Genomic DNA, 14,300 nt, shown 5'->3' with positions numbered 1-14,300 from the left:
ATAACACCAGCATGTTAGTTAAAAAATAAACAAATGTCACATCCAAATTTAACAAAAATTCTTCAAACACCTGTGGGGTGTTAAGGCTTACTATACCCCTTGTTATGTTCTGTGAGGGGTGTAGTTTCCAAAATGGGGTCACATGTGGGTGTTCTTTTTTTCCGTTTATGTCAGAACCGCTGTAAAAAACAGCCACCCCTGTGCAAAACACCTCAAATGTACATGGTGTGCTCTCACTCCTGAGCCTTGTTGTGCGCCCGCAGAGCATTTTACATCCACATATGGGGTATGTAACTGTGTAGGGGTATGTGTATACATAGTATTTTACTTTTTATTTTGTTTAGGTGTAGTGTAGTGTAGTGTTTTTAGGATACATTCACACGGGCGGGTTCACAGCGAATTTCCCGCTGGGAGTTTGAGCTCCAGCGGAAAATTTGCTGCATATCAAACTTGCAGCAAGAAACTGATTGTAAACCCCCACCCATGTCCATGTATCCTGTACATTCACATGGGGTGGACCTCCAGCTGTTGCAAAACTACAACTCCCAGTATGCCCTTTGGCGATCCCTGCATGCTGGGGTTTGTAGTTATGCAACAGCTGGAGGCATACTGGTTGCAAAACACTGAGAGTTTGTTACTTAATTCAGAGTTTCACAACCAGTGTGCCTCCAGCTGTTGCAAAACGACAACTCCCAGCATGTACAGTCTTTCAGTGCTTGTTGGGTAACAAACTCTGTATTGCAACCAGTGTGCTTCAGCTGTTGCAAAATTACAACTCTCAGCATGCACTTACAGCCGAAGGGCATACTGGGACTTGTAGTTATGCAACAGCTGAAGGCACACTACTGCAACTCCCAGCATGCCCTTTGGCTGTCAGTGCATGCAGGGGGTTGTATTTATGCATAACTACAACCCCCAGCATGTACAAACTACCAAATGGCATGCTGGGAATTGTAGTTGTGCCTTCTGCTGTTGCATAACAACAACTCCCATGTTCAACAACAACTTTTGTTCATGCTGGAAGTTGTTGCTAGGCAACAGCAGGAGGCATGGCCTTACCTCCTGCTGCTGCTCTGCCGGATCCTGCCTGACGCTAACGCCACTGTCTCCGCTCCTGGTCCTGGTCTATTCCGGTCCTGATCCCACCGTCGATGCCGGGAATCGGGGGCCCCAGGTCCAGGTAAGGACTCCTGACACCCGCTCTCACCCTCCTTAATAGGTGCAACCTGTTGCTAAAGGGTGATAGGTGCCATCTCGGACGGCATTATCACCCTTTTTTTCCGGGTCATGGGGGACCCGATTGATCCGGAATCATCGCAAATCGACGATCTCAGGATCACCCCAGGGGTTTGCATGGGGTGCCTGCTGAATGATTTCAGCAGGCATCCCGGTCCAGTCCCCACCCGGTTTGTCCCAGGACATCAAGGCATACCTGTATGCCCTGGGTCCGTAAAGGGGTACTCTGCTGCTCAGCGTTTGGAACAAAGCTCATGATGTCATAGCCATGCCCCCTCATGATGTCACACCCCGCCCCCTCAAAGTAAGTCTATGGGAAGGGGCGTGACGACTGTTCCAAATGCTGAGCAGTGGAGTACCCCTTTGAGGGGTTAATATATAACATACATGTTAATATTTATTTATGTATTATTCGTTTTAAAATTGCATAAAAGCCAACATCAGGTCTTTAAAGGGGTACTGCAGTGAAGGACAATTTATCTCCTATTCAAAGTATAGGGGATAAGTGTTTGATCGCAGGGGGTCAGACTGTTGGTATCCCATGCCATCTTCTGCCCGTCGCTCGGGCTCTTCTCACACACGGATCAGGGGTCGGCACGCGCCCTCCATTCATCTCTGTGGGAGAGACAGATATACACCATTACAGCGCTCGGGTATCTCCAGCTCTGCCATAGAGATGAATAGAGGGCGCGTGCCGACCCCTAATGCCTTCGTGAGGAGAGCCGGAGTGCCAGAAAGGAGATTACAGGGGGGGAGGCAGCAGTTGGACACTTATCCCCTATCATTTGGATAAGGGATGAATTGTCCTTAACTGAGGTACCGCCTTAAAGAAAACCCAGGATGACATAAAATGTCTTTATCAACCACCCCACAGTCCAGTTTCTGGGTTAACTGGCAAGGAATATTGGGAAGGATGCAATTAATGGGAAAAGGTGGTGTCACTCTCACTGTAACACTTTTGGAGAGAGAGTGACAGCAATGACAGGAGGTGCAGCAGAAAAGTGGGCGACAGGAAGTGCAGCAGGAGGGAGGATGACAGTAGGTGCAGCAGGGGGTCTAAGGCTGCCTGGCAGCACTACAGGTGGATTATTCCATGTTCCACCTTGGGCAGGAGCAGGCTGCCGAGCAGAGGCCAGGGGTACAGTAATAAGATACATTACAAAGTTTCTTACATTCACTTGTATTCACTTGATCCTTCCAATTTTGGTTGGAATGACATTGCCCATTTAAAGGGGTACTCCGCCCCTAGACATCTTATCCCCTATCCAAAGGATAGGGGATAAGATGTCAGATTGATGGGGTCCCGCTGCTGAGAACCCCTGGGATCTCAGCTGCAGCACCCCGCTTTCATTACTGCACAGAGCAAACTCGCTCCATGCGTAATGACCAGCGATACAGGGGCCGGAGCATCGTGACGTCACAGCTCCGCCCCCTTGTGACGTCACGACCCGCCCCCTTAATACAAGTCTATGGGAGGGGGCGTGACTTATGTCACGAAGGGGCGGAGCAGTGACGTAATGATTCTCCGGCCCCTGTATTGCCCGTCTTTACGCACGGAGCGAGTCTGCTCTGTGCAGTAATGATAGCGGGGTGCTGCAGCGGAGATCCCGGATAGGGGATAAGATGTCTAGGGGCGGAGTACCCCTTTAAATACTTGTTCAAAAATTGTCTCCTTCAGACAAAGCTTTTTGTAGGACAAATCCATAGATGAAAAACTTACAGCATCTCAGCCCCTCCATAAGTCAGTTGTTATCTGCAATACCTGTTGCAGTTGTCCTGCAACGCCACCACAGGTTAAAGAAAGCGTTACACCGTGCCCATTGTAAAGAACTGCAGTGCACAGATGTGTTGGGCCCTTCTTGCTATCTAAATAAAGATATATTCTAAAATATTCTTATTATTGTTATCCATAGTAGATGAGGGACCTGAATGTAATATTCAATTGCTCAATGGAGTATTTAAAAAACCTAAACCAGAAAACCCTTTCAGAATATATGTATGCAAAATAGACCAAAGCTTGAACAATCTTGACTGCTAAAACTACTCATAGCACATGACCTCTACGCTTCCCCTAATCCATTAATATTGACTAAGACAGTGTTTCCCAACTAGAGTACTCCTAGCTGTTGCAAAACTACAACTGGCTGTTGAAGTTTTTTAACAGCTGGGGGAACACTGATTGGGAAACACTGGGCTAAGAGGTGTCCAAAGTTAGAGCACCTGCCATTTTTGTGTGTGTCTAGCACATATATTTCTCTCACAAATACCTTCTATTTGCTGCTGGAACAAAGATGATATTGCAGTCAGACAGAATTTTGTTCTGAATGTTTTTTGTAAGCCATGATTTCTATAAAAAGATAACATTTTAGGGGATAAGTTATAGATGGCAGTGGGTCCGACCACTGGAACCCCCCACGATCTCCTAAACGTGGCCCAGCAATCTGCTGGAAGGGAGCTTGCCAACCCCCCACGGAGCAGCGGCCGACAAGCCCCCTCCATATTTCCAAAAGAGATACTTGGAGGGGGCGTGTCTGCAGCGGCTTCCTGCTGGGCTTGGAACGTCTGCTTCCTGCAGACTACCGGGGCCCCCATTCAGGAGATTGTGGGGGGCCCAGCGGTTATATTTCACTGCACTACTCCTTTAATTCAGTATGTGTGTCTTTGTGTGTGTCATTGCCTCTTTTCTATATATAATCAGTTGTGGTAATAAAAATAAGAATGTTTGGTTCTTTCTAATAACTTATGGGAGGGGGATGGATTCCTAATGTTGGGCAATTGCCCAGGATGTCCTCTGTAATTTATGTGTGTGATAATAACAGAGGTAACATTAGGTTTGCACTCATTGATCGTGCATGTAGGGCACTGTACTTGGTCGACAATTAAGGAATGTTTGTTTTGCACATAGCCTCACAAACAGGTTGAATTGGTTACATGTAGGTGCCAATAGCCTTATGGCGAGTCATAAAGGAATGTACTAAGGAGAAATGATAGGCATTAGGGGTCCCATATAAAATTTTATAATGGAACAGCTTCTGGTGTTGATATATGATCCTTGGATAAGTCCACCATGTCCTTGTTTGTTTACATTGCAGGGTCTGTGGCGAAAGAACAGGTGGTCAAAACCCAATGAAATAAGAGTAGCAGCATATTTGAGAATCACAACTCGCTCCCAATTACCTGGATTTCTACATTGATTACCAACAAAATGTAATCTGACTGTTCTTAAAATTAGGGTTATAGACAAACACAATGGGGGAGATTCATCAAGACCTGTGCTAAGGAAAAGTTGACCAGTTGCCCATAGCAACCAATCAGAATTGCTCCTTTTATTTTTCAGAGGACTTAAAGGGGTGTTCCAGGATTTTTTTTTATTTGACTATGCTACAGGGGCTGTAAAGTTAGTGTAGTTCATAATATAGTGTCTGTATCTGTGTGTGATGGTTTTCTCACTATTCTTCTGTGATTTTCACTCCAATATTTATTTTTACCAGCATACAAAATGACTGTTGTCTCAGATTTTTCCCAGCTTGCAATGCGGCCGAGAACTGACCTCTCTAGTCAGCTGATGACAGGGAGCCTGTCTGCTTCAATGGGTGGAGGGATCGCTTGGTGGGAGAGAGATCAATCTGCAACTAAAGCAACAGCTGCAGGCACCCTGATTGAAAACCACACTGATTTGAATGGATGCAGCTCATTTATGTTTCAATGGGGGGGGGGGGTGGCTGATGTGTGGGAGGGAGGAACATGGCATTGTGGGATTTGTAGTCAAAAAAAGAAAAGTCAAACAGGAAATACTACAAACAGCTAGCCACAGTGTTCTGGTAATGTCACCACATAGTCATTTAGCGCATAGTCATTTAGACAAGCGCAGATTCTTCCTAAGCATGTCCATTACTGTCTGCCAGGTAGGTACTAAAATCACCTTATGGTGGATAACCCCTTAAAAAAAAAATCTTAAAAAGAATTAAAAAAATCAAAACAATAAAAATGAAAAATAATAATAATAATAAAAATAGACAAATTACCAGGTCCAGATGGAATTCACCCCTGCGTTCTAAGGGAGTTAAGTCATTTAATAGCTAGACCCCTATATCTAGTATTCAAGGACTCCATAGTGAGAGGGTCTGTTCTCCAGGACTAGCGCACAGCAAATGTGGTGCCAATATTCAAAAAGGGGACAAAAAGTGACCCCGGGAATTATAGGCATGTTAGTTTAACCTCCATTGTATGTAAATTGTTTGAGGATTTTCTAAGAGATGCTATTTTGGAGTATCTTAATGAAAATAAATGTATGACTTTAGGTAAGTAACTGGCTCAGTGATTGGAAACCGAGGGTGGTTATTAATGGTACTTATTCTGATTGGGTGACTGTTACTACTGGGGTACTACAGGGGTCAGTTTTTGGTCCTTTTATTTTTAATATATTTATTAGGGATGAGAGAATTGGATCTGAAGAATCCGAATTCGTTATGAATTTCAGTAAAAGTTTGATTTGCAACAAATGCAAATTTCGCAGTGATTCAATCGTGAAAATCACTTCATTAAACTCCATTTAGTGCGGTCCAGGCTCCAGGGCATGCAGCAGCCAGTCACCCCTGTAATGTCACATCCCTATATAATCGGCAGCCATCTTGCGGCCATTCACTTCAGCCTTTTATTGCAGAGAGAGAGAGAGGGACACACAGCGCTGTGTGTTGCACAGAAAAGCATTTTTCCAGCAGCATTTCACCTCCCAGTCACATCAGCATTCTGTTGCACAGAGAGAGGGACAGAGAGCAGTGTGTGTTGCACAGAAAAGCATTTATACAGCAGTGATTCACCTCCCAGTCACTACAGTGATCTATTACAGAGAGGGACAAAGAGCAGCGTGTTGCACAGTGTGTTGCACAGAATAGCAGCGATTCACCTCAAGCCCAAATCCTGCCTTGAAGCGCTGATAAGGAAGGGAGTGAGATTAAGAGATTTAGTGCAATTTTAGGTGTAGTACACAGCAACTGTGTGCTGCAGCACTGGTGTATACTGCTGGTGTGTGACACAAATAATTTTTTAAGCTTACAGGGGTGCATTGTCCTCCCCTCATAAGTGCATGCAACACATGTACATCTAAGTGGTGTACTATTTTGTTCCTGTTAAAGTCTTAAGGGCCTAGATACTGTGAAAGGCCAGAAAAAAGTACACACTGGCTGGTGTTGTACACAAATACTGTTTTAAGCATAGTGTAGCGCATTGTCCTCCCATCATAAGTGCATACCACATACTTACAACTAAGTGGTGTACTACATAGTTCCTGTTAAAGTCTTAAGGCCCTACATACTGTGAAAGGCCAGCAAAAAGTACACACCGGCTGGAGTTGTACACAAATACTAATTTAAGCGTAGTAGAGCGTATTGTACTGCCCTCATATACGCACTAAGTATGTCAGGCAGAGAAGTGCCATTACGTGCACATAGGAGTGGCAGAGGCCTAAATTTATAAGGCAGAGGTCACAGCAGACTAGGGTTGAGTGGCAGCAGGAGTCACAGTCAACAGTCCATGGGTTCCTCAGACACAACCCTCAGTTGGCATGGCCCAGGAGCAGTCCCTGTCCTCCCATTGCCTCTGTCCTATGCTGTTCCCTCCAGCACAGAAGTATCTTATGCTGTGGGTTAAGCTCCACTATTTAGTAAGGTGAATCTAGAGGACAGACAGCAGCTACTGCCCAGCCAAGAAGTGTAGGAGACATCTGCCGCTTCCTCCGCTAGGCAGGCAAGTAGTAATGAGGAGAGTGGCGTTGGAGGTGGTGTTGCGAGCGTTCAGGCTCCTGAAGCAGACACTATTGAGGAACCTGAGGAGGACATCAGTGACGTGCAGACACAATTTGATGATGATGAAGCCGATCGCAATTGGGAGCCGGGTGCAGAAGGGGCTTCATCATCATCAGAAGAAGAGGGTTGCAGGTTGCCTGTGAGGCAACAGCTGAGCCAGCAAGGTGGTAGCATGGATGGCAGTCAGCATGGTGGCAGAAGTGGAAAGTCTGGAGCCAAACGTGCCCGGGATAGACCACCTGCATCGCAGCAGCCTACCTTCCCAGGAGGTATTGAAACAGGGGTTCCTGGAGTCGGTGGCAGTAGCAGTCAATCAGTGCGGTCTGTTGGTGGGAAAATCAGCTACTCGGTGGTGTGGCAGTTTTTCATCAAGCATCCGGAGGAGGTTAACATGGCCACATGCAAAATGTGTTGTCAAAAGGTGAAGCGTGGCCAGGGTCCCAATGTTGGCACCACGGCCCTGAGTCAACATAGGCAACGTCACCATAAAGCTGCCTGGGAGAACTGTGGCTCCGACGTGGTGGTCCAGCCTGCTCCATCACCCAGTGGCACAACGCTCTCTGTTTCAGTCAGCCAAGGCTCCACCACCCCAACCTAAGGGAGCTGTGTATCAAACTCATCTTCTGTCGCTCCAGATGCTACTGCTCCTCCTACTTGAAGTCAGTTATTCCACTAGCAATCCCTCAGCGAAGCCATGTCCAAGAGACAACACTATGCGCCCACTCATCCAACGGTGCAGAAACTGAATGTGCTCCTGTCCAAGTTGCTGGTGCGGCAGTCCCTCCCTTTTCAAGTGGTGGACTCTGCACCTTTCAGAGAACTGATGGCTTGTGCGGAGCCAAGGTGGAGAGTCCCAAGCCGTCATTTCTTTGCGAAAAAAGGCAGTACCAGCCCTGCACAATTTTGTGGAACAGAAGGTGGGCCAGTCCTTGGGCCTGTTGGTATGTACAAAAGTGCCCTGCAGCACTGACATGGGGAGCTGTAACTACGGTCAGGGACAATCCATGTCCTTTACGGCACACTGGGTGCATGTTGTTCCTGCATAGCCACAACAGCAACTTGGACAGGTCACACCGCTCTCAGGCCGATGGTCCTGTGACAGTGTGCGACTCTGCCTCCTCATCCTCCACCGTGTCCTAAGCCTCCACTGCACGGACAAGTTTCAGTGCCCCTCCAGCATGCCATGTGTGCAGGGCACGGCGGTGTCACGCTGTTCTTCACATGGTTTGCCTTGGCGAACGGAGTCACATAGGGGAGGAGCTGCTAAAGGTCATTCATCAAGAAATCGAATCATGGCTTGCTCCACAAAAACTGGAAATGGGAACCATGGTGACCGACAAGGGGAAGAACATCTTGTCTGCGCTGCGCTGAGCTGAAAAATCTGGTTGTCAAGTGGTTCCTGAAATGTTCCCCCTATCTGCAAGACATCCTAACAATAGGATGGAAACTTTGCATGCACTTCAGCCATTCGTACACCGAAAAGCACACCCTCCTTGAGCTGCAGCGTCAGAACGGTATCCCCCAAGATAGTCTGATTTGTGATGTTTCCACACGTTGGAATTCCACCCTCCATATGTTGGACCGACTATACGAACAGAGAAAAGCCAGCACCGATTTCTTGATGATACAAGCGGATAGGGGGACACCCCTGTGTAACTTCAATGTCAACCAGTGGCAGCTCATATATGACACCTACCGTTTGTTCAGGACCTTTGAGGAAGCCACATTATTAGTCAGTCGTCAGGATTACGGGATGAACAAAGTCATTCCACTGCTTCGTCTACTACAACACGTGGAGTCACTTGCACAAATGGCACGATGCATGCTCACTTGCTTGCATAGTGACTCCTGAATTGTCACCATGCGGCAGCAGGATGACTTCTGGCTCTCCACCTTATTGGACCCTCACTACCGCCACAAAATGGGGGCCTTTTTTACACCCACTGAGAGGGAGGACAAACTGATCTACTACAGAGAGATCCTATGTAGTCAGTAGTCAGTTGGCCGATGCCTATCTGCTCCATCATCCATCCTCTCGCAGGTCTGACTCGGGGGCCCTCTATGCTCACCTTCCACTGCCATGGCTGCTTTGGAGGAGTGGGGTGGCAGGAGCAGTACCAGCTCCTTCAGCAGAAATCTGAGTCTATAGTCACTGATGAGTAGCTTTCTTCACCCGCATAGTGAAGCAACTCATCAGTAGCAGGTAGACCTGGAGCAGGACCTGAACCAGCAGGAGGCGGCATACCTTGACATGACCATGCCAACACACCTTGTAGATCGGCTGGACTTCTGGGCAGCCAAACTTGATTTGTGGCCGCAACTAGCAGACTTTTCCTTGGAAAAGCTGTCCTGCCAGGCCAGTATCGTGCCAAAAGAGCGGGTGTTTAGTGCGGTGAGGGCCATAGTCACCCCAAGGCGAACTCTTCTATACACGAAAAATGTGGAGAGACTGACCTTTGTGAAGATGAATCCGGTATGGATCACCCAGGATTTCCCCCCATAAATGCCAGATGCATCAGAGTAGATTGTCCATGGTGCCACACCAACACTTCACAAATATGGATAATGCTAAACAGATTTAAAGGGGTACTCCAGTGGAAAAAAAGTTTGGTGCAAGAAAGTTAAAAATATTTGTAAATCACTTCTATTTGAAAATCTTAACCCTTCTAGTACTTATCAGCTGCTGTATACTACAGATATTTGTGAAGTTCTTTCCAGCCTCTCTGCTGACACCTCTGTCTGTGTCATGAACTGTCCAGAGCAGGAGAGGTTTTCTATGGGGATATTATTCTTCTCTGGACAGTTCCTCACACGGACAGAGGCGTCAGCAGAGAGCACTGTTGTCAGACAGAAAATAAATTCCCAAATTTCTCTGTTTTATATAACAGCTAAGTACTGACAGGACCAAGATTTTGGAGGACTCAGAGTTTTTCAGTTTTTGCACTTTCGTTTTTTCCTCCTTACCTTTTAAAAATCATAACCCTTTCAATTTTCCACCTAAAAATTCATATGATGGCTTATTTTTTGCATCACCAATTCTGCTTTGCAGTGACATTAGTCATTTTACCCAAAAATTCACATCAAAACAGAAAAAAAATCATTGTGCAACAAAATCGAAGAAAAAAACGCCATTTTGTAACTTTTGGGGGCTTCCGTAATCTACGCAGTACATATTTCGGTAAAAATGACACCTTATAATTATTCTGTAGGTCCATATGGTTAAAATAATACCCTACTTATATAGGTTGGATATTGTCGTACTTCTGGAAAAAATCATAACTACATGCAGGAAAATTTATACGTTTAAAAATGTCCTCTTCTGAGCCCTATAACTTTTTTATTTTTCCACGTACGGGCCAGTAGGAAGACTCATTTTTTTTGTGCCGTGATCTGAAGTTTTTATAGGTACGATTTTTGTTTTGATCGGACTTTTTGATCACTTTTTATTCATTTTTTAATGGTGTAAAAAGTGACCAAAATTACGTTTTTTGGGACTTTGGAATTTTTTTGCGCGTACGCCATTGACCGTGCGGTTTCATTAATGATATATTTTTATAGTTCGGACATTTACGCACGCGGCGATACCACATATGTTTATTTTTTTTTATTTACACTGTTTTATTTTTTTATGGGAAAAGGGGGGTGATTCAAACTTTTATTAGGGAAGGGGTTAAATTATCTTTATTAACACTTTTTTAAAACTTTTTTTGCAGTGTTAACACTGCACACACTGATCTCTCATGCTGATCACTGGCGTGTATTAACACGCCTGTGATCAATGTTATCGGCGCTTGACTGCTCCTGCCTGGATCTCAGGCACGGAGCACTCATTCGTCGATCGGACACCGAGGAGGCAGGTAAGGGCCCTCCCAGTGTCCTGTAAGCTGTTCGGGACGCCACGGTGAAAATTTCGCCGTGGCAGTCCCCAACAGCCCGACTGAGCAGCCGGGATACTTGCACTTTTACCCCAGACGCGGCGGTCAGCTTTGATTGCCGCATCTGAAGGGTCAATAAAGGGCATCACCGCGATCGGTGATGTCCTGTATTAGCCGCGGGTCCTGGCCGTTGATAGCCGCCGGGACCGACCCGATATGACGCGGGGACACCGCGTGACCCTGCGGCATATCACGGGAGCCGGCGGAGGACGTAAATATACGTCCTGCGTCGTTAAGGAGTTAATAGATGTAATTTACAAATCTGTTTAACTTTCAGGCACCAGCTGATTTGAAAACATTTGTTTTCCACTTGTTTCCAAAGGAGTTCCCCTTTAAGCAACTGCTCCCCAGTTACAGACACTCCTCCGCATCAGACCACAAGTAAGTATTGAGGATATGCATAACATAAAACGTAACTTTTAATAATATACTTATTGTAAAATATATGGACCCAAATTTTATTTATCAAAAAAAAAAAAAGGAAAAATTTGCAAAAAACACCATATACCACCTATACCACCAAGTATTGATGCGATGCAAAGACCTCTAAAAGGTGGAAGGGAACAACGTCTGGTCCATTGTAACCATTGGGGGTAAACACTTCCCCTGTAAGGCCCTACTCTCAAATTATTAATTCCCTTCTTGGCAAGTGTTAATCGCTCTAAAAAAGGCGGCCACACACAGGAACCTTTCCCTATTTCCCTCTAAAAACACTGCCATTTCCATTGGTTTTTAGGTGGAAATAGAGAGTTTCTTGTATGGGGCCATCCTTTTTATGGTGAGAAACAATTGCAAAGAAGGGAATTATTAAGGTGAGAGTAGGGCCTTACAGGGATAGTTTTTACTCCCACCTGTTTCAATGGACCATACGTTGATCCCTTCCACCTTTTATAAAACACTAACACGTTTACATTCAGCCACTTTATGGTCCCCTCATGTTGCTGCCACCTCCACGCTGTGTCATTCAGCCACTTTATGGTCTCCTCATACTGCAGCCACCTCCACACTGTGTCATTCAGCCACTTTATGGTCTCCTCATGTTGCTGCCACCTCCATGCTGTGTCATTCAGGCATTATATGGTCTCCTCATACTGATGCCACCTCCAGACTATGTCATTGTGCCCTCTGTGACAGTGAGTCTAATAGCGACACCTCTGCATCTGCATGTCATACTGAATAACAGTATTATTTCAGTAATCCAGAATAAATTTGGACCAAAAATATTTTTTGGGGAAAATTCGGCGAATCGACCGAATAGAATTTTTCAAAAATTTGCTCATCTCAAATATTTAATAATGACCTTGTCGAGGGATTGTATAGTAAAGTATCAATCATTGCAGATAATACCAAGCCTGAGTCGGCCCTGACAATACAAAAAAACACAGGGTAAACCCAATGATAAATTCCCCCCAATTTGTCTTATTCTTTTGACCAACCCTTTGTTGATTTACTTATGTGCTTTGGGACATTTAAATGTCAATCAATGCAGAAACCCCAGTGATTCCAAAGGGTTCACTTACCTTAAAGGGGTACTGCCGTGGAAAACTTTTTTTTTTTTTTTTTTAAATCAACTGGTGCCAGAAAGTTAAACATATTTGTAAATTACTTCTATTAAAACATCTTAATCCTTCCAGTACTTATTAACTGTTGAATACTACAAAAGAAATTGTTTTCTTTTTGGAACACAGAGCTCTCTGCTGACATCATGACCACAGTGCTCTCTGCTGACATCTCTGTCCATTTTAAGAACTGTCCAGAATAGGAGAAAATCCCCATAGCAAACATAAGCTGCTCTGGAGAGTTCCTAAAATGGACATAGATGTCAGCAGAGAGCACTGGGGTCATGATGTCAGCAGAGAGCTCTTTGTTCCAAAAAGAAAACAATTTCCTCTGTAGGATACAGACCCTAAAAAGTACTGGAAAGATAAACATTTTTAATAGAAGTAATTTACAAATCTGTTTAACTTTCTGGCACCAGTTAATTTAAAAAACAAGTTTTCCACGGTAGTATCCCTTTAATGTCAATGGACGTAAATGTACGTCATGGAGCTGTGGTACTGGATGACGCTCCTCAATGACCGCGAGCACCGGACCCGCGGCCAGGGAACCTCTGGTAAAGGTGGACATCCGCAATCCGCGATTAACCCCTCAGATGCCATGATCAATACAGATCACGCCATCTGCGGCAGTGCGGTACTTTTAACCCCTTAACGACGCAGGACGTATATTTACGTCCTGCGCCGGCTCCCGCGATATGAAGCGGGATCGCGCCGCGATCCCGCATCATATCGCGTGGGTCCCGGCGCTAATCAACGTTGATTAGCGCCGGGACCCGCGGCTAATACCATACATCGCCGATCGCGGCGATGTACGGTATTAACCCTTTAGAAGCGGCGGTCAAAGCTGACCGCCGCTTCTAAAGTGAAACTGAAAGTATCCCGGCTGCTCAGTCGGCTGTTCGGGACCGCCGCGGTGAAATTGCGGCGTCCCGAACAGCTGATCGGACACCGGGAGGGCTCTTACCTGCCTCCTCGGTGTCCGATCGACGAATGACTGCTCCGTGCCTGAGATCCAGGCAGGAGCAGTCAAGCGTCGATAATGCTGATCACAGGCGTGTTAATACACGCCAGTGATCAGCATAGGAGATCAGTGTGTGCAGTGTTATAGGTCCTTATGGGACCTATAACACTGCAAAAAAAGAGTAAAAAAAAAGTGTTAATAAAGGTAATTTAACCCCTTCCCTAATAAAAGGTTGAATCACCCCCCTTTTCCCATAAGAAAAATAAAACAGTGTAAAAAAAAATAAAAATAAACATATGTGGTATCGCCGCGTGTGTAAATGTCCGAACTATAAAAATATATCATTAATTAAGCCGTACGGTCAATGGTGTACGCGCAAAAAAATTCAAAAGTCCAAAAAAGCGTATTTTGGTAACTTTTTATAACATTAAAAAATGAATAAAAAGTGATCAAAAAGTCCGATCAAAACAAAAATCATACCAATAAAAACTTCAGATCACGGCGCAAACAAAAAATGAGTCCTCATACCACCCCATACGTGGAAAAATAAAAAAGTTATAGGGGTCAGAAGATGACATTTTTAAACGTATAAATTTTCCTGCATGTAGTTATGATTTTTTCCAGAAGTGCGACAAAATCAAACCTATATAAGTAGGGTATCATTTTAACCGTATGGACCTACAGAATAACGATAAGGTGTAATTTTTACCGAAATATGCACTGCGTAGAAACGGAAGCCCCCAAAAGTTACAAAATGGCGTATTTTTTTCGATTTTGTCGCACAATGATTTTTTTTTCCGTTTCG

The 14,300-nt window shown here is 45.1% G+C and overlaps 1 long non-coding RNA gene across 1 annotated transcript; it reads left to right on the top strand.

Annotated features, from left to right (window-relative positions):
* The first annotated feature begins 1,046 nt into the window (after positions 1–1,046).
* Positions 1,047–11,357, top strand: LOC130282028 (uncharacterized). Its single transcript, XR_008846217.1, has 3 exons — positions 1,047–1,180; positions 4,329–4,443; positions 11,298–11,357. It is a non-coding gene; the product is annotated as an uncharacterized LOC130282028 (long non-coding RNA).
* Positions 11,358–14,300: the final 2,943 nt, after the last annotated feature.

This window comes from Hyla sarda, chromosome 7 (genome assembly GCF_029499605.1).
Source record: "Hyla sarda isolate aHylSar1 chromosome 7, aHylSar1.hap1, whole genome shotgun sequence".
NCBI classification, from domain to species: domain Eukaryota; kingdom Metazoa; phylum Chordata; class Amphibia; order Anura; family Hylidae; genus Hyla; species Hyla sarda.
The sequence above is the reverse complement of the archived record's forward strand: the minus strand, read 5'-3'. Positions and strand labels throughout refer to the sequence as shown.